The sequence below is a fragment of the Phyllobates terribilis genome, unplaced genomic scaffold (genome assembly GCF_046119375.1).
Source record: "Phyllobates terribilis strain yellow unplaced genomic scaffold, ASM4611937v1 Scaffold_236__1_contigs__length_3049075, whole genome shotgun sequence".
Lineage (NCBI taxonomy): Eukaryota > Metazoa > Chordata > Amphibia > Anura > Dendrobatidae > Phyllobates > Phyllobates terribilis.
Genome location: NW_027362996.1, coordinates 2,453,760 through 2,479,816, shown reverse-complemented (window position 1 = coordinate 2,479,816; position 26,057 = coordinate 2,453,760). Strand labels below are relative to the sequence as shown.

General features: G+C 45.3%; 20 non-coding genes and 1 pseudogene across 20 annotated transcripts; all 21 read right to left on the bottom strand.

Annotated features, from left to right (window-relative positions):
* Window positions 1-21: 21 nt before the first annotated feature.
* On the bottom strand, window positions 22-212 carry LOC141216570 (U2 spliceosomal RNA). Its single transcript, XR_012285598.1, has one exon. It is a non-coding gene; the product is annotated as a U2 spliceosomal RNA (small nuclear RNA).
* Window positions 213-1,331: 1,119 nt separating this feature from the next.
* On the bottom strand, window positions 1,332-1,522 carry LOC141216373 (U2 spliceosomal RNA). The gene has a single exon (XR_012285409.1). It is a non-coding gene; the product is annotated as a U2 spliceosomal RNA (small nuclear RNA).
* A 1,121-nt stretch (window positions 1,523-2,643) lies between these two features.
* LOC141215961 (U2 spliceosomal RNA) lies at window positions 2,644-2,834 on the bottom strand. Its single transcript, XR_012285011.1, has one exon. It is a non-coding gene; the product is annotated as a U2 spliceosomal RNA (small nuclear RNA).
* A 1,121-nt stretch (window positions 2,835-3,955) lies between these two features.
* On the bottom strand, window positions 3,956-4,146 carry LOC141216372 (U2 spliceosomal RNA). Its single transcript, XR_012285408.1, has one exon. It is a non-coding gene; the product is annotated as a U2 spliceosomal RNA (small nuclear RNA).
* A 1,121-nt stretch (window positions 4,147-5,267) lies between these two features.
* Window positions 5,268-5,458, bottom strand: LOC141215960 (U2 spliceosomal RNA). Its single transcript, XR_012285010.1, has one exon. It is a non-coding gene; the product is annotated as a U2 spliceosomal RNA (small nuclear RNA).
* Window positions 5,459-6,579: 1,121 nt separating this feature from the next.
* On the bottom strand, window positions 6,580-6,770 carry LOC141215959 (U2 spliceosomal RNA). The gene has a single exon (XR_012285009.1). It is a non-coding gene; the product is annotated as a U2 spliceosomal RNA (small nuclear RNA).
* A 1,123-nt stretch (window positions 6,771-7,893) lies between these two features.
* LOC141216830 (U2 spliceosomal RNA) lies at window positions 7,894-8,074 on the bottom strand (annotated as a pseudogene).
* Window positions 8,075-8,780: 706 nt separating this feature from the next.
* On the bottom strand, window positions 8,781-8,963 carry LOC141216938 (U2 spliceosomal RNA). Its single transcript, XR_012285860.1, has one exon. It is a non-coding gene; the product is annotated as a U2 spliceosomal RNA (small nuclear RNA).
* A 1,120-nt stretch (window positions 8,964-10,083) lies between these two features.
* LOC141215958 (U2 spliceosomal RNA) lies at window positions 10,084-10,274 on the bottom strand. The gene has a single exon (XR_012285008.1). It is a non-coding gene; the product is annotated as a U2 spliceosomal RNA (small nuclear RNA).
* A 1,120-nt stretch (window positions 10,275-11,394) lies between these two features.
* LOC141215957 (U2 spliceosomal RNA) lies at window positions 11,395-11,585 on the bottom strand. The gene has a single exon (XR_012285007.1). It is a non-coding gene; the product is annotated as a U2 spliceosomal RNA (small nuclear RNA).
* Window positions 11,586-12,705: 1,120 nt separating this feature from the next.
* On the bottom strand, window positions 12,706-12,896 carry LOC141216444 (U2 spliceosomal RNA). Its single transcript, XR_012285478.1, has one exon. It is a non-coding gene; the product is annotated as a U2 spliceosomal RNA (small nuclear RNA).
* A 1,123-nt stretch (window positions 12,897-14,019) lies between these two features.
* On the bottom strand, window positions 14,020-14,210 carry LOC141215956 (U2 spliceosomal RNA). Its single transcript, XR_012285006.1, has one exon. It is a non-coding gene; the product is annotated as a U2 spliceosomal RNA (small nuclear RNA).
* A 1,121-nt stretch (window positions 14,211-15,331) lies between these two features.
* Window positions 15,332-15,522, bottom strand: LOC141216583 (U2 spliceosomal RNA). Its single transcript, XR_012285611.1, has one exon. It is a non-coding gene; the product is annotated as a U2 spliceosomal RNA (small nuclear RNA).
* A 1,120-nt stretch (window positions 15,523-16,642) lies between these two features.
* LOC141217205 (U2 spliceosomal RNA) lies at window positions 16,643-16,833 on the bottom strand. The gene has a single exon (XR_012286074.1). It is a non-coding gene; the product is annotated as a U2 spliceosomal RNA (small nuclear RNA).
* Window positions 16,834-17,953: 1,120 nt separating this feature from the next.
* On the bottom strand, window positions 17,954-18,144 carry LOC141215955 (U2 spliceosomal RNA). The gene has a single exon (XR_012285005.1). It is a non-coding gene; the product is annotated as a U2 spliceosomal RNA (small nuclear RNA).
* A 1,114-nt stretch (window positions 18,145-19,258) lies between these two features.
* Window positions 19,259-19,449, bottom strand: LOC141216371 (U2 spliceosomal RNA). Its single transcript, XR_012285407.1, has one exon. It is a non-coding gene; the product is annotated as a U2 spliceosomal RNA (small nuclear RNA).
* Window positions 19,450-20,569: 1,120 nt separating this feature from the next.
* Window positions 20,570-20,760, bottom strand: LOC141215953 (U2 spliceosomal RNA). The gene has a single exon (XR_012285003.1). It is a non-coding gene; the product is annotated as a U2 spliceosomal RNA (small nuclear RNA).
* Window positions 20,761-21,880: 1,120 nt separating this feature from the next.
* On the bottom strand, window positions 21,881-22,071 carry LOC141215952 (U2 spliceosomal RNA). The gene has a single exon (XR_012285002.1). It is a non-coding gene; the product is annotated as a U2 spliceosomal RNA (small nuclear RNA).
* A 1,121-nt stretch (window positions 22,072-23,192) lies between these two features.
* On the bottom strand, window positions 23,193-23,383 carry LOC141215951 (U2 spliceosomal RNA). The gene has a single exon (XR_012285001.1). It is a non-coding gene; the product is annotated as a U2 spliceosomal RNA (small nuclear RNA).
* A 1,122-nt stretch (window positions 23,384-24,505) lies between these two features.
* LOC141215950 (U2 spliceosomal RNA) lies at window positions 24,506-24,696 on the bottom strand. The gene has a single exon (XR_012285000.1). It is a non-coding gene; the product is annotated as a U2 spliceosomal RNA (small nuclear RNA).
* A 1,121-nt stretch (window positions 24,697-25,817) lies between these two features.
* Window positions 25,818-26,008, bottom strand: LOC141216443 (U2 spliceosomal RNA). The gene has a single exon (XR_012285477.1). It is a non-coding gene; the product is annotated as a U2 spliceosomal RNA (small nuclear RNA).
* Window positions 26,009-26,057: the final 49 nt, after the last annotated feature.

Genomic DNA, 26,057 nt, shown 5'->3' with positions numbered 1-26,057 from the left:
ATTTTAGAAACTGCATTAAAGAAGGGGTGCACCGGTCCTGGAGATACTGCAATACCAGGTCAATGCGTGGAGTGGACAGAGCAAGCTCTTTTTCCATCTCCCTGTTCTAAAAATCCATTTAATATATGGTCCCCAGATAGGGGACGTATCAGATATTAAACTGATAAGAACAGATACTACACTTGATCTTAACCAAAAGGCCGAGAAGCGATAACCAGAATTGGTTTCCGACTACGGTGCCACCCAAGGATTCTGAAAAGTCCATTTGTGGAGATGGCCACCTGGACTCCCGTTAAGAAGACATGCTGTCAACCTCTAGATCCCTCACATGCCTGCACTTTTCGGCTTGCTGCTGCTGCAATCCACGCGTTTTAGATCTGCATAACTCCACCTCTTTTAGCACAGTACCCTCAACCCCCGGCTGTTCCCACCCGCCTCAACACCGTTGGAAGGGAGGAGAACCAATTAAGGCGGGGGGGGGTGGAACGAGCAGCTGTCTACCCTTAGCAGGAGGGTTGCTGATTAATTACCTCTCCTGCTGCTGCTGCTGCTGGCTGTCCAGCAGCAGACTGAAGGTGGCTGCTGCTGTGCGCAGGTATATAAAGGCTCAGAGCCTATTATGACACGCGCAGCCAGCGTTCCATTGCCACATTCCGTCTACTGCAGGCGGGATACCTGGATGGCTGAATGTCACTGAGAAGCTCACAGAGACCGCCATAAGCAACAGTTTAAAAGAATGCCACAGACTAATCAACCAAACTTTTTGGGTTGGTTTCTCTTTTATAGTCTGCAGGCATTAAATGAAAGAAGTCAGTGTTCCAGCAGAGGGAGACAACGTTTCAGAAAAGGCATTGTAGCAAACCAAAAAAGAAATTTTAAGCGCAGCAGAGTAACCAGCTCACATACCTGTTAGCTCAGGTGAGTTTAAAAGGCTGCTGTTGATAACAAGGGCATTTGCTAAATAGATGGTGTGTGTGCAACAATATACTGAAAGGTCAATTATATTGTGCAGCTTATCTCACCACCTGTAGTTATTTAGGTGAAAGCTCCAAAATGCTTGCCTAATATGTCTGTTTATCCAAAAGGAAGTATAGAGGGAGAGCTAGATAGATAGCATTGCATTACATTACATTACATGGCAATGCAATGCACAGTTGCTGAAGTTGAACCAAAATGAGCTTGTCATCTGGCTTCTGCAACTTTTAACATGAAAAATCCAATGAGGAGAAGAAAAGCAAAGCCAAAGAGTCCATCCCAAAATCCGACAAACAAGCAAAATGAACAAAAAGCATTGAATTCAATTCTTTCTGATTTTAGAAACTGCATTAAAGAAGGGGTGCACCGGTCCTGGAGATACTGCAATACCAGGTCAATGCGTGGAGTGGACAGAGCAAGCTCTTTTTCCATCTCCCTGTTCTAAAAATCCATTTAATATATGGTCCCCAGATAGGGGACGTATCAGATATTAAACTGATAAGAACAGATACTACACTTGATCTTAGCCAAAAGGCTGAGAAGCGATAACCAGAATTGGTTTCCGACTACGGTGCCACCCAAGGATTCTGAAAAGTCCATTTGTGGAGATGGCCACCTGGACTCCCGTTAAGAAGACATGCTGTCAACCTCTAGATCCCTCACATGCCTGCACTTTTCGGCTTGCTGCTGCTGCAATCCACGCGTTTTAGATCTGCATAACTCCACCTCTTTTAGCACAGTACCCTCAACCCCCGGCTGTTCCCACCCGCCTCAACACCGTTGGAAGGGAGGAGAACCAATTAAGGCGGGGGGGGGGGTGGAACGAGCAGCTGTCTACCCTTAGCAGGAGGGTTGCTGATTAATTACCTCTCCTGCTGCTGCTGCTGCTGGCTGTCCAGCAGCAGACTGAAGGTGGCTGCTGCTGTGCGCAGGTATATAAAGGCTCAGAGCCTATTATGACACGCGCAGCCAGCGTTCCATTGCCACATTCCGTCTACTGCAGGCGGGATACCTGGATGGCTGAATGTCACTGAGAAGCTCACAGAGACCGCCATAAGCAACAGTTTAAAAGAATGCCACAGACTAATCAACCAAACTTTTTGGGTTGGTTTCTCTTTTATAGTCTGCAGGCATTAAATGAAAGAAGTCAGTGTTCCAGCAGAGGGAGACAACGTTTCAGAAAAGGCATTGTAGCAAACCAAAAAAGAAATTTTAAGCGCAGCAGAGTAACCAGCTCACATACCTGTTAGCTCAGGTGAGTTTAAAAGGCTGCTGTTGATAACAAGGGCATTTGCTAAATAGATGGTGTGTGTGCAACAATATACTGAAAGGTCAATTATATTGTGCAGCTTATCTCACCACCTGTAGTTATTTAGGTGAAAGCTCCAAAATGCTTGCCTAATATGTCTGTTTATCCAAAAGGAAGTATAGAGGGAGAGCTAGATAGATAGCATTGCATTACATTACATTACATGGCAATGCAATGCACAGTTGCTGAAGTTGAACCAAAATGAGCTTGTCATCTGGCTTCTGCAACTTTTAACATGAAAAATCCAATGAGGAGAAGAAAAGCAAAGCCAAAGAGTCCATCCCAAAATCCGACAAACAAGCAAAATGAACAAAAAGCATTGAATTCAATTCTTTCTGATTTTAGAAACTGCATTAAAGAAGGGGTGCACCGGTCCTGGAGATACTGCAATACCAGGTCAATGCGTGGAGTGGACAGAGCAAGCTCTTTTTCCATCTCCCTGTTCTAAAAATCCATTTAATATATGGTCCCCAGATAGGGGACGTATCAGATATTAAACTGATAAGAACAGATACTACACTTGATCTTAGCCAAAAGGCCGAGAAGCGATAACCAGAATTGGTTTCCGACTACGGTGCCACCCAAGGATTCTGAAAAGTCCATTTGTGGAGATGGCCACCTGGACTCCCGTTAAGAAGACATGCTGTCAACCTCTAGATCCCTCACATGCCTGCACTTTTCGGCTTGCTGCTGCTGCAATCCACGCGTTTTAGATCTGCATAACTCCACCTCTTTTAGCACAGTACCCTCAACCCCCGGCTGTTCCCACCCGCCTCAACACCGTTGGAAGGGAGGAGAACCAATTAAGGCGGGGGGGGGGGTGGAACGAGCAGCTGTCTACCCTTAGCAGGAGGGTTGCTGATTAATTACCTCTCCTGCTGCTGCTGCTGCTGGCTGTCCAGCAGCAGACTGAAGGTGGCTGCTGCTGTGCGCAGGTATATAAAGGCTCAGAGCCTATTATGACACGCGCAGCCAGCGTTCCATTGCCACATTCCGTCTACTGCAGGCGGGATACCTGGATGGCTGAATGTCACTGAGAAGCTCACAGAGACCGCCATAAGCAACAGTTTAAAAGAATGCCACAGACTAATCAACCAAACTTTTTGGGTTGGTTTCTCTTTTATAGTCTGCAGGCATTAAATGAAAGAAGTCAGTGTTCCAGCAGAGGGAGACAACGTTTCAGAAAAGGCATTGTAGCAAACCAAAAAAGAAATTTTAAGCGCAGCAGAGTAACCAGCTCACATACCTGTTAGCTCAGGTGAGTTTAAAAGGCTGCTGTTGATAACAAGGGCATTTGCTAAATAGATGGTGTGTGTGCAACAATATACTGAAAGGTCAATTATATTGTGCAGCTTATCTCACCACCTGTAGTTATTTAGGTGAAAGCTCCAAAATGCTTGCCTAATATGTCTGTTTATCCAAAAGGAAGTATAGAGGGAGAGCTAGATAGATAGCATTGCATTACATTACATTACATGGCAATGCAATGCACAGTTGCTGAAGTTGAACCAAAATGAGCTTGTCATCTGGCTTCTGCAACTTTTAACATGAAAAATCCAATGAGGAGAAGAAAAGCAAAGCCAAAGAGTCCATCCCAAAATCCGACAAACAAGCAAAATGAACAAAAAGCATTGAATTCAATTCTTTCTGATTTTAGAAACTGCATTAAAGAAGGGGTGCACCGGTCCTGGAGATACTGCAATACCAGGTCAATGCGTGGAGTGGACAGAGCAAGCTCTTTTTCCATCTCCCTGTTCTAAAAATCCATTTAATATATGGTCCCCAGATAGGGGACGTATCAGATATTAAACTGATAAGAACAGATACTACACTTGATCTTAGCCAAAAGGCTGAGAAGCGATAACCAGAATTGGTTTCCGACTACGGTGCCACCCAAGGATTCTGAAAAGTCCATTTGTGGAGATGGCCACCTGGACTCCCGTTAAGAAGACATGCTGTCAACCTCTAGATCCCTCACATGCCTGCACTTTTCGGCTTGCTGCTGCTGCAATCCACGCGTTTTAGATCTGCATAACTCCACCTCTTTTAGCACAGTACCCTCAACCCCCGGCTGTTCCCACCCGCCTCAACACCGTTGGAAGGGAGGAGAACCAATTAAGGCGGGGGGGGGGGTGGAACGAGCAGCTGTCTACCCTTAGCAGGAGGGTTGCTGATTAATTACCTCTCCTGCTGCTGCTGCTGCTGGCTGTCCAGCAGCAGACTGAAGGTGGCTGCTGCTGTGCGCAGGTATATAAAGGCTCAGAGCCTATTATGACACGCGCAGCCAGCGTTCCATTGCCACATTCCGTCTACTGCAGGCGGGATACCTGGATGGCTGAATGTCACTGAGAAGCTCACAGAGACCGCCATAAGCAACAGTTTAAAAGAATGCCACAGACTAATCAACCAAACTTTTTGGGTTGGTTTCTCTTTTATAGTCTGCAGGCATTAAATGAAAGAAGTCAGTGTTCCAGCAGAGGGAGACAACGTTTCAGAAAAGGCATTGTAGCAAACCAAAAAAGAAATTTTAAGCGCAGCAGAGTAACCAGCTCACATACCTGTTAGCTCAGGTGAGTTTAAAAGGCTGCTGTTGATAACAAGGGCATTTGCTAAATAGATGGTGTGTGTGCAACAATATACTGAAAGGTCAATTATATTGTGCAGCTTATCTCACCACCTGTAGTTATTTAGGTGAAAGCTCCAAAATGCTTGCCTAATATGTCTGTTTATCCAAAAGGAAGTATAGAGGGAGAGCTAGATAGATAGCATTGCATTACATTACATTACATGGCAATGCAATGCACAGTTGCTGAAGTTGAACCAAAATGAGCTTGTCATCTGGCTTCTGCAACTTTTAACATGAAAAATCCAATGAGGAGAAGAAAAGCAAAGCCAAAGAGTCCATCCCAAAATCCGACAAACAAGCAAAATGAACAAAAAGCATTGAATTCAATTCTTTCTGATTTTAGAAACTGCATTAAAGAAGGGGTGCACCGGTCCTGGAGATACTGCAATACCAGGTCAATGCGTGGAGTGGACAGAGCAAGCTCTTTTTCCATCTCCCTGTTCTAAAAATCCATTTAATATATGGTCCCCAGATAGGGGACGTATCAGATATTAAACTGATAAGAACAGATACTACACTTGATCTTAGCCAAAAGGCCGAGAAGCGATAACCAGAATTGGTTTCCGACTACGGTGCCACCCAAGGATTCTGAAAAGTCCATTTGTGGAGATGGCCACCTGGACTCCCGTTAAGAAGACATGCTGTCAACCTCTAGATCCCTCACATGCCTGCACTTTTCGGCTTGCTGCTGCTGCAATCCACGCGTTTTAGATCTGCATAACTCCACCTCTTTTAGCACAGTACCCTCAACCCCCGGCTGTTCCCACCCGCCTCAACACCGTTGGAAGGGAGGAGAACCAATTAAGGCGGGGGGGGGGGTGGAACGAGCAGCTGTCTACCCTTAGCAGGAGGGTTGCTGATTAATTACCTCTCCTGCTGCTGCTGCTGCTGGCTGTCCAGCAGCAGACTGAAGGTGGCTGCTGCTGTGCGCAGGTATATAAAGGCTCAGAGCCTATTATGACACGCGCAGCCAGCGTTCCATTGCCACATTCCGTCTACTGCAGGCGGGATACCTGGATGGCTGAATGTCACTGAGAAGCTCACAGAGACCGCCATAAGCAACAGTTTAAAAGAATGCCACAGACTAATCAACCAAACTTTTTGGGTTGGTTTCTCTTTTATAGTCTGCAGGCATTAAATGAAAGAAGTCAGTGTTCCAGCAGAGGGAGACAACGTTTCAGAAAAGGCATTGTAGCAAACCAAAAAAGAAATTTTAAGCGCAGCAGAGTAACCAGCTCACATACCTGTTAGCTCAGGTGAGTTTAAAAGGCTGCTGTTGATAACAAGGGCATTTGCTAAATAGATGGTGTGTGTGCAACAATATACTGAAAGGTCAATTATATTGTGCAGCTTATCTCACCACCTGTAGTTATTTAGGTGAAAGCTCCAAAATGCTTGCCTAATATGTCTGTTTATCCAAAAGGAAGTATAGAGGGAGAGCTAGATAGATAGCATTGCATTACATTACATTACATGGCAATGCAATGCACAGTTGCTGAAGTTGAACCAAAATGAGCTTGTCATCTGGCTTCTGCAACTTTTAACATGAAAAATCCAATGAGGAGAAGAAAAGCAAAGCCAAAGAGTCCATCCCAAAATCCGACAAACAAGCAAAATGAACAAAAAGCATTGAATTCAATTCTTTCTGATTTTAGAAACTGCATTAAAGAAGGGGTGCACCGGTCCTGGAGATACTGCAATACCAGGTCAATGCGTGGAGTGGACAGAGCAAGCTCTTTTTCCATCTCCCTGTTCTAAAAATCCATTTAATATATGGTCCCCAGATAGGGGACGTATCAGATATTAAACTGATAAGAACAGATACTACACTTGATCTTAGCCAAAAGGCCGAGAAGCGATAACCAGAATTGGTTTCCGACTACGGTGCCACCCAAGGATTCTGAAAAGTCCATTTGTGGAGATGGCCACCTGGACTCCCGTTAAGAAGACATGCTGTCAACCTCTAGATCCCTCACATGCCTGCACTTTTCGGCTTGCTGCTGCTGCAATCCACGCGTTTTAGATCTGCATAACTCCACCTCTCTTAGCACAGTACCCTCAACCCCCGGCTGTTCCCACCCGCCTCAACACCGTTGGAAGGGAGGAGAACCAATTAAGGCGGGGGGGGGGGGGTGGAACGAGCAGCTGTCTACCCTTAGCAGGAGGGTTGCTGATTAATTACCTCTCCTGCTGCTGCTGCTGCTGGCTGTCCAGCAGCAGACTGAAGGTGGCTGCTGCTGTGCGCAGGTATATAAAGGCTCAGAGCCTATTATGACACGCGCAGCCAGCGTTCCATTGCCACATTCCGTCTACTGCAGGCGGGATACCTGGATGGCTGAATGTCACTGAGAAGCTCACAGAGACCGCCATAAGCAACAGTTTAAAAGAATGCCACAGACTAATCAACCAAACTTTTTGGGTTGGTTTCTCTTTTATAGTCTGCAGGCATTAAATGAAAGAAGTCAGTGTTCCAGCAGAGGGAGACAACGTTTCAGAAAAGGCATTGTAGCAAACCAAAAAAGAAATTTTAAGCGCAGCAGAGTAACCAGCTCACATACCTGTTAGCTCAGGTGAGTTTAAAAGGCTGCTGTTGATAACAAGGGCATTTGCTAAATAGATGGTGTGTGTGCAACAATATACTGAAAGGTCAATTATATTGTGCAGCTTATCTCACCACCTGTAGTTATTTAGGTGAAAGCTCCAAAATGCTTGCCTAATATGTCTGTTTATCCAAAAGGAAGTATAGAGGGAGAGCTAGATAGATAGCATTGCATTACATTACATTACATGGCAATGCAATGCACAGTTGCTGAAGTTGAACCAAAATGAACTTGTCATCTGGCTTCTGCAACTTTTAACATGAAAAATCCAATGAGGAGAAGAAAAGCAAAGCCAAAGAGTCCATCCCAAAATCCGACAAACAAGCAAAATGAACAAAAAGCATTGAATTCAATTCTTTCTGATTTTAGAAACTGCATTAAAGAAGGGGTGCACCGGTCCTGGAGATACTGCAATACCAGGTCAATGCGTGGAGTGGACAGAGCAAGCTCTTTTTCCATCTCCCTGTTCTAAAAATCCATTTAATATATGGTCCCCAGATAGGGGACGTATCAGATATTAAACTGATAAGAACAGATTTTTTTTTTTTTTTTTGAAAGCCCGAATTCGTGTACAAAACCCGAGTGCGCTTAAAAAAGTGACAAGTGCCACAAAAAAAGTGCACTAGGATGCTGGTCTTCTTAAAACCCTCTCCAAAAGGAGAAGGGTCCCCCAAACCATTCCCCGTCCCTCCGAGCCAGAAGGCCACAGCGAGGAACAGGGACAAATAGCCACCTCCAGCCGGAGCCAGAGGCGACCCAATCTTACCCCCAATACCTGCCCGAGTTCTCACCCGAGCAAGGCACTGGGAGCCAAAGACTGTGCTCCCCTCCCGGAAGAGGGGAGCCAACAATGCTCTCCTCCCGAAAGAGGAGAGCCAGGGGGGTTCAGGGGGGAGCGGAACCTGATGGCCACACACTCCCCCCCTAGACCTGCCAAGAGAGGAACCCGTAAGGGAACCGCATCCCGACAAAATCCTAGTAAGGACGTGGACACACGTGAAAAAGTGGACACACAGTGACAAAAAAAATTAAATAAATAGTGAAGGTTTCACAGTATAATACTGCCCGGACCTTCGACCGGGAATTGAAAAATTCCCCATCCTAAGGCCAGAAGGCCCGGAATAAGGGTGTGTGTGAAGAAAGAAATATTGAAGTGCTAGTGCAAATGTGCCATAAACTCAAGTGGGGTTCCCAATCCCAGTGAGTTAAGGCACCCCAGGGTCACCACTCCTGGGGCACTTCACACTTCGGGCTTTCGATCTTCCCCGGCCCAATGGCGTCAATCCTGGGGGGCCATGCTTTCCACCAGATGACTATATTAGCCAACTGGCGTACTAACAAGCGCCTAAACCCCAGTGTGCATAATGTATCAATCTACTAGGGCGGCCAACATCCAAAACCGCCTTTTCGAAAGATACTACACTTGATCTTAGCCAAAAGGCCGAGAAGCGATAACCAGAATTGGTTTCCGACTACGGTGCCACCCAAGGATTCTGAAAAGTCCATTTGTGGAGATGGCCACCTGGACTCCCGTTAAGAAGACATGCTGTCAACCTCTAGATCCCTCACATGCCTGCACTTTTCGGCTTGCTGCTGCTGCAATCCACGCGTTTTAGATCTGCATAACTCCACCTCTTTTAGCACAGTACCCTCAACCCCCGGCTGTTCCCACCCGCCTCAACACCGTTGGAAGGGAGGAGAACCAATTAAGGCGGGGGGGGGGTGGAACGAGCAGCTGTCTACCCTTAGCAGGAGGGTTGCTGATTAATTACCTCTCCTGCTGCTGCTGCTGCTGGCTGTCCAGCAGCAGACTGAAGGTGGCTGCTGCTGTGCGCAGGTATATAAAGGCTCAGAGCCTATTATGACACGCGCAGCCAGCGTTCCATTGCCACATTCCGTCTACTGCAGGCGGGATACCTGGATGGCTGAATGTCACTGAGAAGCTCACAGAGACCGCCATAAGCAACAGTTTAAAAGAATGCCACAGACTAATCAACCAAACTTTTTGGGTTGGTTTCTCTTTTATAGTCTGCAGGCATTAAATGAAAGAAGTCAGTGTTCCAGCAGAGGGAGACAACGTTTCAGAAAAGGCATTGTAGCAAACCAAAAAAGAAATTTTAAGCGCAGCAGAGTAACCAGCTCACATACCTGTTAGCTCAGGTGAGTTTAAAAGGCTGCTGTTGATAACAAGGGCATTTGCTAAATAGATGGTGTGTGTGCAACAATATACTGAAAGGTCAATTATATTGTGCAGCTTATCTCACCACCTGTAGTTATTTAGGTGAAAGCTCCAAAATGCTTGCCTAATATGTCTGTTTATCCAAAAGGAAGTATAGAGGGAGAGCTAGATAGATAGCATTGCATTACATTACATTACATGGCAATGCAATGCACAGTTGCTGAAGTTGAACCAAAATGAACTTGTCATCTGGCTTCTGCAACTTTTAACATGAAAAATCCAATGAGGAGAAGAAAAGCAAAGCCAAAGAGTCCATCCCAAAATCCGACAAACAAGCAAAATGAACAAAAAGCATTGAATTCAATTCTTTCTGATTTTAGAAACTGCATTAAAGAAGGGGTGCACCGGTCCTGGAGATACTGCAATACCAGGTCAATGCGTGGAGTGGACAGAGCAAGCTCTTTTTCCATCTCCCTGTTCTAAAAATCCATTTAATATATGGTCCCCAGATAGGGGACGTATCAGATATTAAACTGATAAGAACAGATACTACACTTGATCTTAGCCAAAAGGCCGAGAAGCGATAACCAGAATTGGTTTCCGACTACGGTGCCACCCAAGGATTCTGAAAAGTCCATTTGTGGAGATGGCCACCTGGACTCCCGTTAAGAAGACATGCTGTCAACCTCTAGATCCCTCACATGCCTGCACTTTTCGGCTTGCTGCTGCTGCAATCCACGCGTTTTAGATCTGCATAACTCCACCTCTTTTAGCACAGTACCCTCAACCCCCGGCTGTTCCCACCCGCCTCAACACCGTTGGAAGGGAGGAGAACCAATTAAGGCGGGGGGGGGGTGGAACGAGCAGCTGTCTACCCTTAGCAGGAGGGTTGCTGATTAATTACCTCTCCTGCTGCTGCTGCTGCTGGCTGTCCAGCAGCAGACTGAAGGTGGCTGCTGCTGTGCGCAGGTATATAAAGGCTCAGAGCCTATTATGACACGCGCAGCCAGCGTTCCATTGCCACATTCCGTCTACTGCAGGCGGGATACCTGGATGGCTGAATGTCACTGAGAAGCTCACAGAGACCGCCATAAGCAACAGTTTAAAAGAATGCCACAGACTAATCAACCAAACTTTTTGGGTTGGTTTCTCTTTTATAGTCTGCAGGCATTAAATGAAAGAAGTCAGTGTTCCAGCAGAGGGAGACAACGTTTCAGAAAAGGCATTGTAGCAAACCAAAAAAGAAATTTTAAGCGCAGCAGAGTAACCAGCTCACATACCTGTTAGCTCAGGTGAGTTTAAAAGGCTGCTGTTGATAACAAGGGCATTTGCTAAATAGATGGTGTGTGTGCAACAATATACTGAAAGGTCAATTATATTGTGCAGCTTATCTCACCACCTGTAGTTATTTAGGTGAAAGCTCCAAAATGCTTGCCTAATATGTCTGTTTATCCAAAAGGAAGTATAGAGGGAGAGCTAGATAGATAGCATTGCATTACATTACATTACATGGCAATGCAATGCACAGTTGCTGAAGTTGAACCAAAATGAACTTGTCATCTGGCTTCTGCAACTTTTAACATGAAAAATCCAATGAGGAGAAGAAAAGCAAAGCCAAAGAGTCCATCCCAAAATCCGACAAACAAGCAAAATGAACAAAAAGCATTGAATTCAATTCTTTCTGATTTTAGAAACTGCATTAAAGAAGGGGTGCACCGGTCCTGGAGATACTGCAATACCAGGTCAATGCGTGGAGTGGACAGAGCAAGCTCTTTTTCCATCTCCCTGTTCTAAAAATCCATTTAATATATGGTCCCCAGATAGGGGACGTATCAGATATTAAACTGATAAGAACAGATACTACACTTGATCTTAGCCAAAAGGCCGAGAAGCGATAACCAGAATTGGTTTCCGACTACGGTGCCACCCAAGGATTCTGAAAAGTCCATTTGTGGAGATGGCCACCTGGACTCCCGTTAAGAAGACATGCTGTCAACCTCTAGATCCCTCACATGCCTGCACTTTTCGGCTTGCTGCTGCTGCAATCCACGCGTTTTAGATCTGCATAACTCCACCTCTTTTAGCACAGTACCCTCAACCCCCGGCTGTTCCCACCCGCCTCAACACCGTTGGAAGGGAGGAGAACCAATTAAGGCGGGGGGGGGGGTGGAACGAGCAGCTGTCTACACTTAGCAGGAGGGTTGCTGATTAATTACCTCTCCTGCTGCTGCTGCTGCTGGCTGTCCAGCAGCAGACTGAAGGTGGCTGCTGCTGTGCGCAGGTATATAAAGGCTCAGAGCCTATTATGACACGCGCAGCCAGCGTTCCATTGCCACATTCCGTCTACTGCAGGCGGGATACCTGGATGGCTGAATGTCACTGAGAAGCTCACAGAGACCGCCATAAGCAACAGTTTAAAAGAATGCCACAGACTAATCAACCAAACTTTTTGGGTTGGTTTCTCTTTTATAGTCTGCAGGCATTAAATGAAAGAAGTCAGTGTTCCAGCAGAGGGAGACAACGTTTCAGAAAAGGCATTGTAGCAAACCAAAAAAGAAATTTTAAGCGCAGCAGAGTAACCAGCTCACATACCTGTTAGCTCAGGTGAGTTTAAAAGGCTGCTGTTGATAACAAGGGCATTTGCTAAATAGATGGTGTGTGTGCAACAATATACTGAAAGGTCAATTATATTGTGCAGCTTATCTCACCACCTGTAGTTATTTAGGTGAAAGCTCCAAAATGCTTGCCTAATATGTCTGTTTATCCAAAAGGAAGTATAGAGGGAGAGCTAGATAGATAGCATTGCATTACATTACATTACATGGCAATGCAATGCACAGTTGCTGAAGTTGAACCAAAATGAGCTTGTCATCTGGCTTCTGCAACTTTTAACATGAAAAATCCAATGAGGAGAAGAAAAGCAAAGCCAAAGAGTCCATCCCAAAATCCGACAAACAAGCAAAATGAACAAAAGCATTGAATTCAATTCTTTCTGATTTTAGAAACTGCATTAAAGAAGGGGTGCACCGGTCCTGAAGATACTGCAATACCAGGTCAATGCGTGGAGTGGACAGAGCAAGCTCTTTTTCCATCTCCCTGTTCTAAAAATCCATTTAATATATGGTCCCCAGATAGGGGACGTATCAGATATTAAACTGATAAGAACAGATACTACACTTGATCTTAGCCAAAAGGCCGAGAAGCGATAACCAGAATTGGTTTCCGACTACGGTGCCACCCAAGGATTCTGAAAAGTCCATTTGTGGAGATGGCCACCTGGACTCCCGTTAAGAAGACATGCTGTCAACCTCTAGATCCCTCACATGCCTGCACTTTTCGACTTGCTGCTGCTGCAATCCACGCGTTTTAGATCTGCATAACTCCACCTCTTTTAGCACAGTACCCTCAACCCCCGGCTGTTCCCACCCGCCTCAACACCGTTGGAAGGGAGGAGAACCAATTAAGGCGGGGGGGGGGGGGTGGAACGAGCAGCTGTCTACCCTTAGCAGGAGGGTTGCTGATTAATTACCTCTCCTGCTGCTGCTGCTGCTGGCTGTCCAGCAGCAGACTGAAGGTGGCTGCTGCTGTGCGCAGGTATATAAAGGCTCAGAGCCTATTATGACACGCGCAGCCAGCGTTCCATTGCCACATTCCGTCTACTGCAGGCGGGATACCTGGATGGCTGAATGTCACTGAGAAGCTCACAGAGATCGCCATAAGCAACAGTTTAAAAGAATGCCACAGACTAATCAACCAAACTTTTTGGGTTGGTTTCTCTTTTATAGTCTGCAGGCATTAAATGAAAGAAGTCAGTGTTCCAGCAGAGGGAGACAACGTTTCAGAAAAGGCATTGTAGCAAACCAAAAAAGAAATTTTAAGCGCAGCAGAGTAACCAGCTCACATACCTGTTAGCTCAGGTGAGTTTAAAAGGCTGCTGTTGATAACAAGGGCATTTGCTAAATAGATGGTGTGTGTGCAACAATATACTGAAAGGTCAATTATATTGTGCAGCTTATCTCACCACCTGTAGTTATTTAGGTGAAAGCTCCAAAATGCTTGCCTAATATGTCTGTTTATCCAAAAGGAAGTATAGAGGGAGAGCTAGATAGATAGCATTGCATTACATTACATTACATGGCAATGCAATGCACAGTTGCTGAAGTTGAACCAAAATGAGCTTGTCATCTGGCTTCTGCAACTTTTAACATGAAAAATCCAATGAGGAGAAGAAAAGCAAAGCCAAATAGTCCATCCCAAAATCCGACAAACAAGCAAAATGAACAAAAAGCATTGAATTCAATTCTTTCTGATTTTAGAAACTGCATTAAAGAAGGGGTGCACCGGTCCTGGAGATACTGCAATACCAGGTCAATGCGTGGAGTGGACAGAGCAAGCTCTTTTTCCATCTCCCTGTTCTAAAAATCCATTTAATATATGGTCCCCAGATAGGGGACGTATCAGATATTAAACTGATAAGAACAGATACTACACTTGATCTTAGCCAAAAGGCCGAGAAGCGATAACCAGAATTGGTTTCCGACTACGGTGCCACCCAAGGATTCTGAAAAGTCCATTTGTGGAGATGAGCTCCTGGACTCCCGTTAAGAAGACATGCTGTCAACCTCTAGATCCCTCACATGCCTGCACTTTTCGGCTTGCTGCTGCTGCAATCCACGCGTTTTAGATCTGCATAACTCCACCTCTTTTAGCACAGTACCCTCAACCCCCGGCTGTTCCCACCCGCCTCAACACCGTTGGAAGGGAGGAGAACCAATTAAGGCCGGGGGGGGGGTGGAACGAGCAGCTGTCTACCCTTAGCAGGAGGGTTGCTGATTAATTACCTCTCCTGCTGCAGCTGCTGCTGGCTGTCCAGCAGCAGACTGAAGGTGGCTGCTGCTGTGCGCAGGTAGATAAAGGCTCAGAGCCTATTATGACACGCGCAGCCAGCGTTCCATTGCCACATTCCGTCTACTGCAGGCGGGATACCTGGATGGCTGAATGTCACTGAGAAGCTCACAGAGACCGCCATAAGCAACAGTTTAAAAGAATGCCACAGACTAATCAACCAAACTTTTTGGGTTGGTTTCTCTTTTATAGTCTGCAGGCATTAAATGAAAGAAGTCAGTGTTCCAGCAGAGGGAGACAACGTTTCAGAAAAGGCATTGTAGCAAACCAAAAAAGAAATTTTAAGCGCAGCAGAGTAACCAGCTCACATACCTGTTAGCTCAGGTGAGTTTAAAAGGCTGCTGTTGATAACAAGGGCATTTGCTAAATAGATGGTGTGTGTGCAACAATATACTGAAAGGTCAATTATATTGTGCAGCTTATCTCACCACCTGTAGTTATTTAGGTGAAAGCTCCAAAATGCTTGCCTAATATGTCTGTTTATCCAAAAGGAAGTATAGAGGGAGAGCTAGATAGATAGCATTGCATTACATTACATTACATGGCAATGCAATGCACAGTTGCTGAAGTTGAACCAAAATGAGCTTGTCATCTGGCTTCTGCAACTTTTAACATGAAAAATCCAATGAGGAGAAGAAAAGCAAAGCCAAAGAGTCCATCCCAAAATCCGACAAACAAGCAAAATGAACAAAAAGCATTGAATTCAATTCTTTCTGATTTTAGAAACTGCATTAAAGAAGGGGTGCACCGGTCCTGGAGATACTGCAATACCAGGTCAATGCGTGGAGTGGACAGAGCAAGCTCTTTTTCCATCTCCCTGTTCTAAAAATCCATTTAATATATGGTCCCCAGATAGGGGACGTATCAGATATTAAACTGATATGAACAGATACTACACTTGATCTTAGCCAAAAGGCCGAGAAGCGATAACCAGAATTGGTTTCCGACTACGGTGCCACCCAAGGATTCTGAAAAGTCCATTTGTGGAGGTGGCCACCTGGACTCCTGTTAAGAAGACATGCTGTCAACCTCTAGATCCCTCACATGCCTGCACTTTTCGGCTTGCTGCTGCGGCAATCCACGCGTTTTAGATCTGCATAACTCCACCTCTTTTAGCACAGTACCCTCAACCCCCGGCTGTTCCCACCCGCCTCAACACCGTTGGAAGGGAGGAGAACCAATTAAGGCGGGGGGGGGGTGGAACGAGCAGCTGTCTACCCTTAGCAGGAGGATTGCTGATTAATTACCTCTCCTGCTGCTGCTGCTGCTGGCTGTCCAGCAGCAGACTGAAGGTGGCTGCTGCTGTGCGCAGGTATATAAAGGCTCAGAGCCTATTATGACACGCGCAGCCAGCGTTCCATTGCCACATTCCGTCTACTGCAGGCGGGATACCTGGATGGCTGAATGTCACTGAGAAGCTCACAGAGACCGCCATAAGCAACAGTTTAAAAGAATGCCACAGACTAATCAACCAAACTTTTTGGGTTGGTTTCTCTTTTATAGTCTGCAGCCATTAAATGAAAGAAGTCAGTGTTCCAGCAGAGGGAGACAACGTTTCAGAAAAGGCATTGTAGCAAACCAAAAAAGAAATTTTAAGCGCAGCAGAGTAACCAGCTCACATACCTGTTAGCTCAGGTGAGTTTAAAAGGCTGCTGTTGATAACAAGGGCATTTGCTAAATAGATGGTGTGTGTGCAACAATATACTGAAAGGTCAATTATATTGTGCAGCTTATCTCACCACCTGTAGTTATTTAGGTGAAAGCTCCAAAATGCTTGCCTAATATGTCTGTTTATCCAAAAGGAAGTATAGAGGGAGAGCTAGATAGATAGCATTGCATTACATTACATTACATGGCAATGCAATGCACAGTTGCTGAAGTTGAACCAAAATGAGCTTGTCATCTGGCTTCTGCAACTTTTAACATGAAAAATCCAATGAGGAGAAGAAAAGCAAAGCCAAAGAGTCCATCCCAAAATCCGACAAACAAGCAAAATGAACAAAAAGCATTGAATTCAATTCTTTCTGATTTTAGAAACTGCATTAAAGAAGGGGTGCACCGGTCCTGGAGATACTGCAATACCAGGTCAATGCGTGGAGTGGACAGAGCAAGCTCTTTTTCCATCTCCCAGTTCTAAAAATCCATTTAATATATGGTCCCCAGATAGGGGACGTATCAGATATTAAACTGATAAGAACAGATACTACACTTGATCTTAGCCAAAAGGCCGAGAAGCGATAACCAGAATTGGTTTCCGACTACGGTGCCACCCAAGGATTCTGAAAAGTCCATTTGTGGAGATGGCCACCTGGACTCCCGTTAAGAAGACATGCTGTCAACCTCTAGATCCCTCACATGCCTGCACTTTTCGGCTTGCTGCTGCTGCAATCCACGCGTTTTAGATCTGCATAACTCCACCTCTTTTAGCACAGTACCCTCAACCCCCGGCTGTTCCCACCCGCCTCAACACCGTTGGAAGGGAGGAGAACCAATTAAGGCGGGGGGGGGGTGGAACGAGCAGCTGTCTACCCTTAGCAGGAGGGTTGCTGATTAATTACCTCTCCTGCTGCTGCTGCTGCTGGCTGTCCAGCAGCAGACTGAAGGTGGCTGCTGCTGTGCGCAGGTATATAAAGGCTCAGAGCCTATTATGACACGCGCAGCCAGCGTTCCATTGCCACATTCCGTCTACTGCAGGCGGGATACCTGGATGGCTGAATGTCACTGAGAAGCTCACAGAGACCGCCATAAGCAACAGTTTAAAAGAATGCCACAGACTAATCAACCAAACTTTTTGGGTTGGTTTCTCTTTTATAGTCTGCAGGCATTAAATGAAAGAAGTCAGTGTTCCAGCAGAGGGAGACAACGTTTCAGAAAAGGCATTGTAGCAAACCAAAAAAGAAATTTTAAGCGCAGCAGAGTAACCAGCTCACATACCTGTTAGCTCAGGTGAGTTTAAAAGGCTGCTGTTGATAACAAGGGCATTTGCTAAATAGATGGTGTGTGTGCAACAATATACTGAAAGGTCAATTATATTGTGCAGCTTATCTCACCACCTGTAGTTATTTAGGTGAAAGCTCCAAAATGCTTGCCTAATATGTCTGTTTATCCAAAAGGAAGTATAGAGGGAGAGCTAGATAGATAGCATTGCATTACATTACATTACATGGCAATGCAATGCACAGTTGCTGAAGTTGAACCAAAATGAGCTTGTCATCTGGCTTCTGCAACTTTTAACATGAAAAATCCAATGAGGAGAAGAAAAGCAAAGCCAAAGAGTCCATCCCAAAATCCGACAAACAAGCAAAATGAACAAAAAGCATTGAATTCAATTCTTTCTGATTTTAGAAACTGCATTAAAGAAGGGGTGCACCGGTCCTGGAGATACTGCAATACCAGGTCAATGCGTGGAGTGGACAGAGCAAGCTCTTTTTCCATCTCCCTGTTCTAAAAATCCATTTAATATATGGTCCCCAGATAGGGGACGTATCAGATATTAAACTGATAAGAACAGATACTACACTTGATCTTAGCCAAAAGGCCGAGAAGCGATAACCAGAATTGGTTTCCGACTACGGTGCCACCCAAGGATTCTGAAAAGTCCATTTGTGGAGATGGCCACCTGGACTCCCGTTAAGAAGACATGCTGTCAACCTCTAGATCCCTCACATGCCTGCACTTTTCGGCTTGCTGCTGCTGCAATCCACGCGTTTTAGATCTGCATAACTCCACCTCTTTTAGCACAGTACCCTCAACCCCCGGCTGTTCCCACCCGCCTCAACACCGTTGGAAGGGAGGAGAACCAATTAAGGCGGGGGGGGGGTGGAACGAGCAGCTGTCTACCCTTAGCAGGAGGGTTGCTGATTAATTACCTATCCTGTTGCTGCTGGCTGTCCAGCAGCAGACTGAAGGTGGCTGCTGCTGTGCGCAGGTATATAAAGGCTCAGAGCCTATTATGACACGCGCAGCCAGCGTTCCATTGCCACATTCCGTCTACTGCAGGCGGGATACCTGGATGGCTGAATGTCACTGAGAAGCTCACAGAGACCGCCATAAGCAACAGTTTAAAAGAATGCCACAGACTAATCAACCAAACTTTTTGGGTTGGTTTCTCTTTTATAGTCTGCAGGCATTAAATGAAAGAAGTCAGTGTTCCAGCAGAGGGAGACAACGTTTCAGAAAAGGCATTGTAGCAAACCAAAAAAGAAATTTTAAGCGCAGCAGAGTAACCAGCTCACATACCTGTTAGCTCAGGTGAGTTTAAAAGGCTGCTGTTGATAACAAGGGCATTTGCTAAATAGATGGTGTGTGTGCAACAATATACTGAAAGGTCAATTATATTGTGCAGCTTATCTCACCACCTGTAGTTATTTAGGTGAAAGCTCCAAAATGCTTGCCTAATATGTCTGTTTATCCAAAAGGAAGTATAGAGGGAGAGCTAGATAGATAGCATTGCATTACATTACATTACATGGCAATGCAATGCACAGTTGCTGAAGTTGAACCAAAATGAGCTTGTCATCTGGCTTCTGCAACTTTTAACATGAAAAATCCAATGAGGAGAAGAAAAGCAAAGCCAAAGAGTCCATCCCAAAATCCGACAAACAAGCAAAATGAACAAAAAGCATTGAATTCAATTCTTTCTGATTTTAGAAACTGCATTAAAGAAGGGGTGCACCGGTCCTGGAGATACTGCAATACCAGGTCAATGCGTGGAGTGGACAGAGCAAGCTCTTTTTCCATCTCCCTGTTCTAAAAATCCATTTAATATATGGTCCCCAGATAGGGGACGTATCAGATATTAAACTGATAAGAACAGATACTACACTTGATCTTAGCCAAAAGGCTGAGAAGCGATAACCAGAATTGGTTTCCGACTACGGTGCCACCCAAGGATTCTGAAAAGTCCATTTGTGGAGATGGCCACCTGGACTCCCGTTAAGAAGACATGCTGTCAACCTCTAGATCCCTCACATGCCTGCACTTTTCGGCTTGCTGCTGCTGCAATCCACGCGTTTTAGATCTGCATAACTCCACCTCTTTTAGCACAGTACCCTCAACCCCCGGCTGTTCCCACCCGCCTCAACACCGTTGGAAGGGAGGAGAACCAATTAAGGCGGGGGGGGGGTGGAACGAGCAGCTGTCTACCCTTAGCAGGAGGGTTGCTGATTAATTACCTCTCCTGCTGCTGCTGCTGCTGGCTGTCCAGCAGCAGACTGAAGGTGGCTGCTGCTGTGCGCAGGTATATAAAGGCTCAGAGCCTATTATGACACGCGCAGCCAGCGTTCCATTGCCACATTCCGTCTACTGCAGGCGGGATACCTGGATGGCTGAATGTCACTGAGAAGCTCACAGAGACCGCCATAAGCAACAGTTTAAAAGAATGCCACAGACTAATCAACCAAACTTTTTGGGTTGGTTTCTCTTTTATAGTCTGCAGGCATTAAATGAAAGAAGTCAGTGTTCCAGCAGAGGGAGACAACGTTTCAGAAAAGGCATTGTAGCAAACCAAAAAAGAAATTTTAAGCGCAGCAGAGTAACCAGCTCACATACCTGTTAGCTCAGGTGAGTTTAAAAGGCTGCTGTTGATAACAAGGGCATTTGCTAAATAGATGGTGTGTGTGCAACAATATACTGAAAGGTCAATTATATTGTGCAGCTTATCTCACCACCTGTAGTTATTTAGGTGAAAGCTCCAAAATGCTTGCCTAATATGTCTGTTTATCCAAAAGGAAGTATAGAGGGAGAGCTAGATAGATAGCATTGCATTACATTACATTACATGGCAATGCAATGCACAGTTGCTGAAGTTGAACCAAAATGAGCTTGTCATCTGGCTTCTGCAACTTTTAACATGAAAAATCCAATGAGGAGAAGAAAAGCAAAGCCAAAGAGTCCATCCCAAAATCCGACAAACAAGCAAAATGAACAAAAAGCATTGAATTCAATTCTTTCTGATTTTAGAAACTGCATTAAAGAAGGGGTGCACCGGTCCTGGAGATACTGCAATACCAGGTCAATGCGTGGAGTGGACAGAGCAAGCTCTTTTTCCATCTCCCTGTTCTAAAAATCCATTTAATATATGGTCCCCAGATAGGGGACGTATCAGATATTAAACTGATAAGAACAGATACTACACTTGATCTTAGCCAAAAGGCCGAGAAGCGATAACCAGAATTGGTTTCCGACTACGGTGCCACCCAAGGATTCTGAAAAGTCCATTTGTGGAGATGGCCACCTGGACTCCCGTTAAGAAGACATGCTGTCAACCTCTAGATCCCTCACATGCCTGCACTTTTCGGCTTGCTGCTGCTGCAATCCACGCGTTTTAGATCTGCATAACTCCACCTCTTTTAGCACAGTGCCCTCAACCCCCGGCTGTTCCCACCCGCCTCAACACCGTTGGAAGGGAGGAGAACCAATTAAGGCGGGGGGGGGGTGGAACGAGCAGCTGTCTACCCTTAGCAGGAGGGTTGCTGATTAATTACCTCTCCTGCTGCTGCTGCTGCTGGCTGTCCAGCAGCAGACTGAAGGTGGCTGCTGCTGTGCGCAGGTATATAAAGGCTCAGAGCCTATTATGACACGCGCAGCCAGCGTTCCATTGCCACATTCCGTCTACTGCAGGCGGGATACCTGGATGGCTGAATGTCACTGAGAAGCTCACAGAGACCGCCATAAGCAACAGTTTAAAAGAATGCCACAGACTAATCAACCAAACTTTTTGGGTTGGTTTCTCTTTTATAGTCTGCAGGCATTAAATGAAAGAAGTCAGTGTTCCAGCAGAGGGAGACAACGTTTCAGAAAAGGCATTGTAGCAAACCAAAAAAGAAATTTTAAGCGCAGCAGAGTAACCAGCTCACATACCTGTTAGCTCAGGTGAGTTTAAAAGGCTGCTGTTGATAACAAGGGCATTTGCTAAATAGATGGTGTGTGTGCAACAATATACTGAAAGGTCAATTATATTGTGCAGCTTATCTCACCACCTGTAGTTATTTAGGTGAAAGCTCCAAAATGCTTGCCTAATATGTCTGTTTATCCAAAAGGAAGTATAGAGGGAGAGCTAGATAGATAGCATTGCATTACATTACATTACATGGCAATGCAATGCACAGTTGCTGAAGTTGAACCAAAATGAGCTTGTCATCTGGCTTCTGCAACTTTTAACATGAAAAATCCAATGAGGAGAAGAAAAGCAAAGCCAAAGAGTCCATCCCAAAATCCGACAAACAAGCAAAATGAACAAAAAGCATTGAATTCAATTCTTTCTGATTTTAGAAACTGCATTAAAGAAGGGGTGCACCGGTCCTGGAGATACTGCAATACCAGGTCAATGCGTGGAGTGGACAGAGCAAGCTCTTTTTCCATCTCCCTGTTCTAAAAATCCATTTAATATATGGTCCCCAGATAGGGGACGTATCAGATATTAAACTGATAAGAACAGATACTACACTTGATCTTAGCCAAAAGGCCGAGAAGCGATAACCAGAATTGGTTTCCGACTACGGTGCCACCCAAGGATTCTGAAAAGTCCATTTGTGGAGATGGCCACCTGGACTCCCGTTAAGAAGACATGCTGTCAACCTCTAGATCCCTCACATGCCTGCACTTTTCGGCTTGCTGCTGCTGCAATCCACGCGTTTTAGATCTGCATAACTCCACCTCTCTTAGCACAGTACCCTCAACCCCCGGCTGTTCCCACCCGCCTCAACACCGTTGGAAGGGAGGAGAACCAATTAAGGCGGGGGGGGGGGTGGAACGAGCAGCTGTCTACCCTTAGCAGGAGGGTTGCTGATTAATTACCTCTCCTGCTGCTGCTGCTGCTGGCTGTCCAGCAGCAGACTGAAGGTGGCTGCTGCTGTGCGCAGGTATATAAAGGCTCAGAGCCTATTATGACACGCGCAGCCAGCGTTCCATTGCCACATTCCGTCTACTGCAGGCGGGATACCTGGATGGCTGAATGTCACTGAGAAGCTCACAGAGACCGCCATAAGCAAGAGTTTAAAAGAATGCCACAGACTAATCAACCAAACTTTTTGGGTTGGTTTCTCTTTTATAGTCTGCAGGCATTAAATGAAAGAAGTCAGTGTTCCAGCAGAGGGAGACAACGTTTCAGAAAAGGCATTGTAGCAAACCAAAAAAGAAATTTTAAGCGCAGCAGAGTAACCAGCTCACATACCTGTTAGCTCAGGTGAGTTTAAAAGGCTGCTGTTGATAACAAGGGCATTTGCTAAATAGATGGTGTGTGTGCAACAATATACTGAAAGGTCAATTATATTGTGCAGCTTATCTCACCACCTGTAGTTATTTAGGTGAAAGCTCCAAAATGATTGCCTAATATGTCTGTTTATCCAAAAGGAAGTATAGAGGGAGAGCTAGATAGATAGCATTGCATTACATTACATTACATGGCAATGCAATGCACAGTTGCTGAAGTTGAACCAAAATGAGCTTGTCATCTGGCTTCTGCAACTTTTAACATGAAAAATCCAATGAGGAGAAGAAAAGCAAAGCCAAAGAGTCCATCCCAAAATCCGACAAACAAGCAAAATGAACAAAAAGCATTGAATTCAATTCTTTCTGATTTTAGAAACTGCATTAAAGAAGGGGTGCACCGGTCCTGGAGATACTGCAATACCAGGTCAATGCGTGGAGTGGACAGAGCAAGCTCTTTTTCCATCTCCCTGTTCTAAAAATCCATTTAATATATGGTCCCCAGATAGGGGACGTATCAGATATTAAACTGATAAGAACAGATACTACACTTGATCTTAGCCAAAAGGCCGAGAAGCGATAACCAGAATTGGTTTCCGACTACGGTGCCACCCAAGGATTCTGAAAAGTCCATTTGTGGAGATGGCCACCTGGACTCCCGTTAAGAAGACATGCTGTCAACCTCTAGATCCCTCACATGCCTGCACTTTTCGGCTTGCTGCTGCTGCAATCCACGCGTTTTAGATCTGCATAACTCCACCTCTTTTAGCACAGTACCCTCAACCCCCGGCTGTTCCCACCCGCCTCAACACCGTTGGAAGGGAGGAGAACCAATTAAGGCGGGGGGGGGGGGTGGAACGAGCAGCTGTCTACCCTTAGCAGGAGGGTTGCTGATTAATTACCTCTCCTGCTGCTGCTGCTGCTGGCTGTCCAGCAGCAGACTGAAGGTGGCTGCTGCTGTGCGCAGGTATATAAAGGCTCAGAGCCTATTATGACACGCGCAGCCAGCGTTCCATTGCCACATTCCGTCTACTGCAGGCGGGATACCTGGATGGCTGAATGTCACTGAGAAGCTCACAGAGACCGCCATAAGCAACAGTTTAAAAGAATGCCACAGACTAATCAACCAAACTTTTTGGGTTGGTTTCTCTTTTATAGTCTGCAGGCATTAAATGAAAGAAGTCAGTGTTCCAGCAGAGGGAGACAACGTTTCAGAAAAGGCATTGTAGCAAACCAAAAAAGAAATTTTAAGCGCAGCAGAGTAACCAGCTCACATACCTGTTAGCTCAGGTGAGTTTAAAAGGCTGCTGTTGATAACAAGGGCATTTGCTAAATAGATGGTGTGTGTGCAACAATATACTGAAAGGTCAATTATATTGTGCAGCTTATCTCACCACCTGTAGTTATTTAGGTGAAAGCTCCAAAATGCTTGCCTAATATGTCTGTTTATCCAAAAGGAAGTATAGAGGGAGAGCTAGATAGATAGCATTGCATTACATTACATTACATGGCAATGCAATGCACAGTTGCTGAAGTTGAACCAAAATGAACTTGTCATCTGGCTTCTGCAACTTTTAACATGAAAAATCCAATGAGGAGAAGAAAAGCAAAGCCAAAGAGTCCATCCCAAAATCCGACAAACAAGCAAAATGAACAAAAAGCATTGAATTCAATTCTTTCTGATTTTAGAAACTGCATTAAAGAAGGGGTGCACCGGTCCTGGAGATACTGCAATACCAGGTCAATGCGTGGAGTGGACAGAGCAAGCTCTTTTTCCATCTCCCTGTTCTAAAAATCCATTTAATATATGGTCCCCAGATAGGGGACGTATCAGATATTAAACTGATAAGAACAGATACTACACTTGATCTTAGCCAAAAGGCCGAGAAGCGATAACCAGAATTGGTTTCCGACTACGGTGCCACCCAAGGATTCTGAAAAGTCCATTTGTGGAGATGGCCACCTGGACTCCCGTTAAGAAGACATGCTGTCAACCTCTAGATCCCTCACATGCCTGCACTTTTCGGCTTGCTGCTGCTGCAATCCACGCGTTTTAGATCTGCATAACTCCACCTCTTTTAGCACAGTACCCTCAACCCCCGGCTGTTCCCACCCGCCTCAACACCGTTGGAAGGGAGGAGAACCAATTAAGGCGGGGGGGGGGGTGGAACGAGCAGCTGTCTACCCTTAGCAGGAGGGTTGCTGATTAATTACCTCTCCTGCTGCTGCTGCTGCTGGCTGTCCAGCAGCAGACTGAAGGTGGCTGCTGCTGTGCGCAGGTATATAAAGGCTCAGAGCCTATTATGACACGCGCAGCCAGCGTTCCATTGCCACATTCCGTCTACTGCAGGCGGGATACCTGGATGGCTGAATGTCACTGAGAAGCTCACAGAGACCGCCATAAGCAACAGTTTAAAAGAATGCCACAGACTAATCAACCAAACTTTTTGGGTTGGTTTCTCTTTTATAGTCTGCAGGCATTAAATGAAAGAAGTCAGTGTTCCAGCAGAGGGAGACAACGTTTCAGAAAAGGCATTGTAGCAAACCAAAAAAGAAATTTTAAGCGCAGCAGAGTAACCAGCTCACATACCTGTTAGCTCAGGTGAGTTTAAAAGGCTGCTGTTGATAACAAGGGCATTTGCTAAATAGATGGTGTGTGTGCAACAATATACTGAAAGGTCAATTATATTGTGCAGCTTATCTCACCACCTGTAGTTATTTAGGTGAAAGCTCCAAAATGCTTGCCTAATATGTCTGTTTATCCAAAAGGAAGTATAGAGGGAGAGCTAGATAGATAGCATTGCATTACATTACATTACATGGCAATGCAATGCACAGTTGCTGAAGTTGAACCAAAATGAGCTTGTCATCTGGCTTCTGCAACTTTTAACATGAAAAATCCAATGAGGAGAAGAAAAGCAAAGCCAAAGAGTCCATCCCAAAATCCGACAAACAAGCAAAATGAACAAAAAGCATTGAATTCAATTCTTTCTGATTTTAGAAACTGCATTAAAGAAGGGGTGCACCGGTCCTGAAGATACTGCAATACCAGGTCAATGCGTGGAGTGGACAGAGCAAGCTCTTTTTCCATCTCCCTGTTCTAAAAATCCATTTAATATATGGTCCCCAGATAGGGGACGTATCAGATATTAAACTGATAAGAACAGATACTACACTTGATCTTAGCCAAAAGGCCGAGAAGCGATAACCAGAATTGGTTTCCGACTACGGTGCCACCCAAGGATTCTGAAAAGT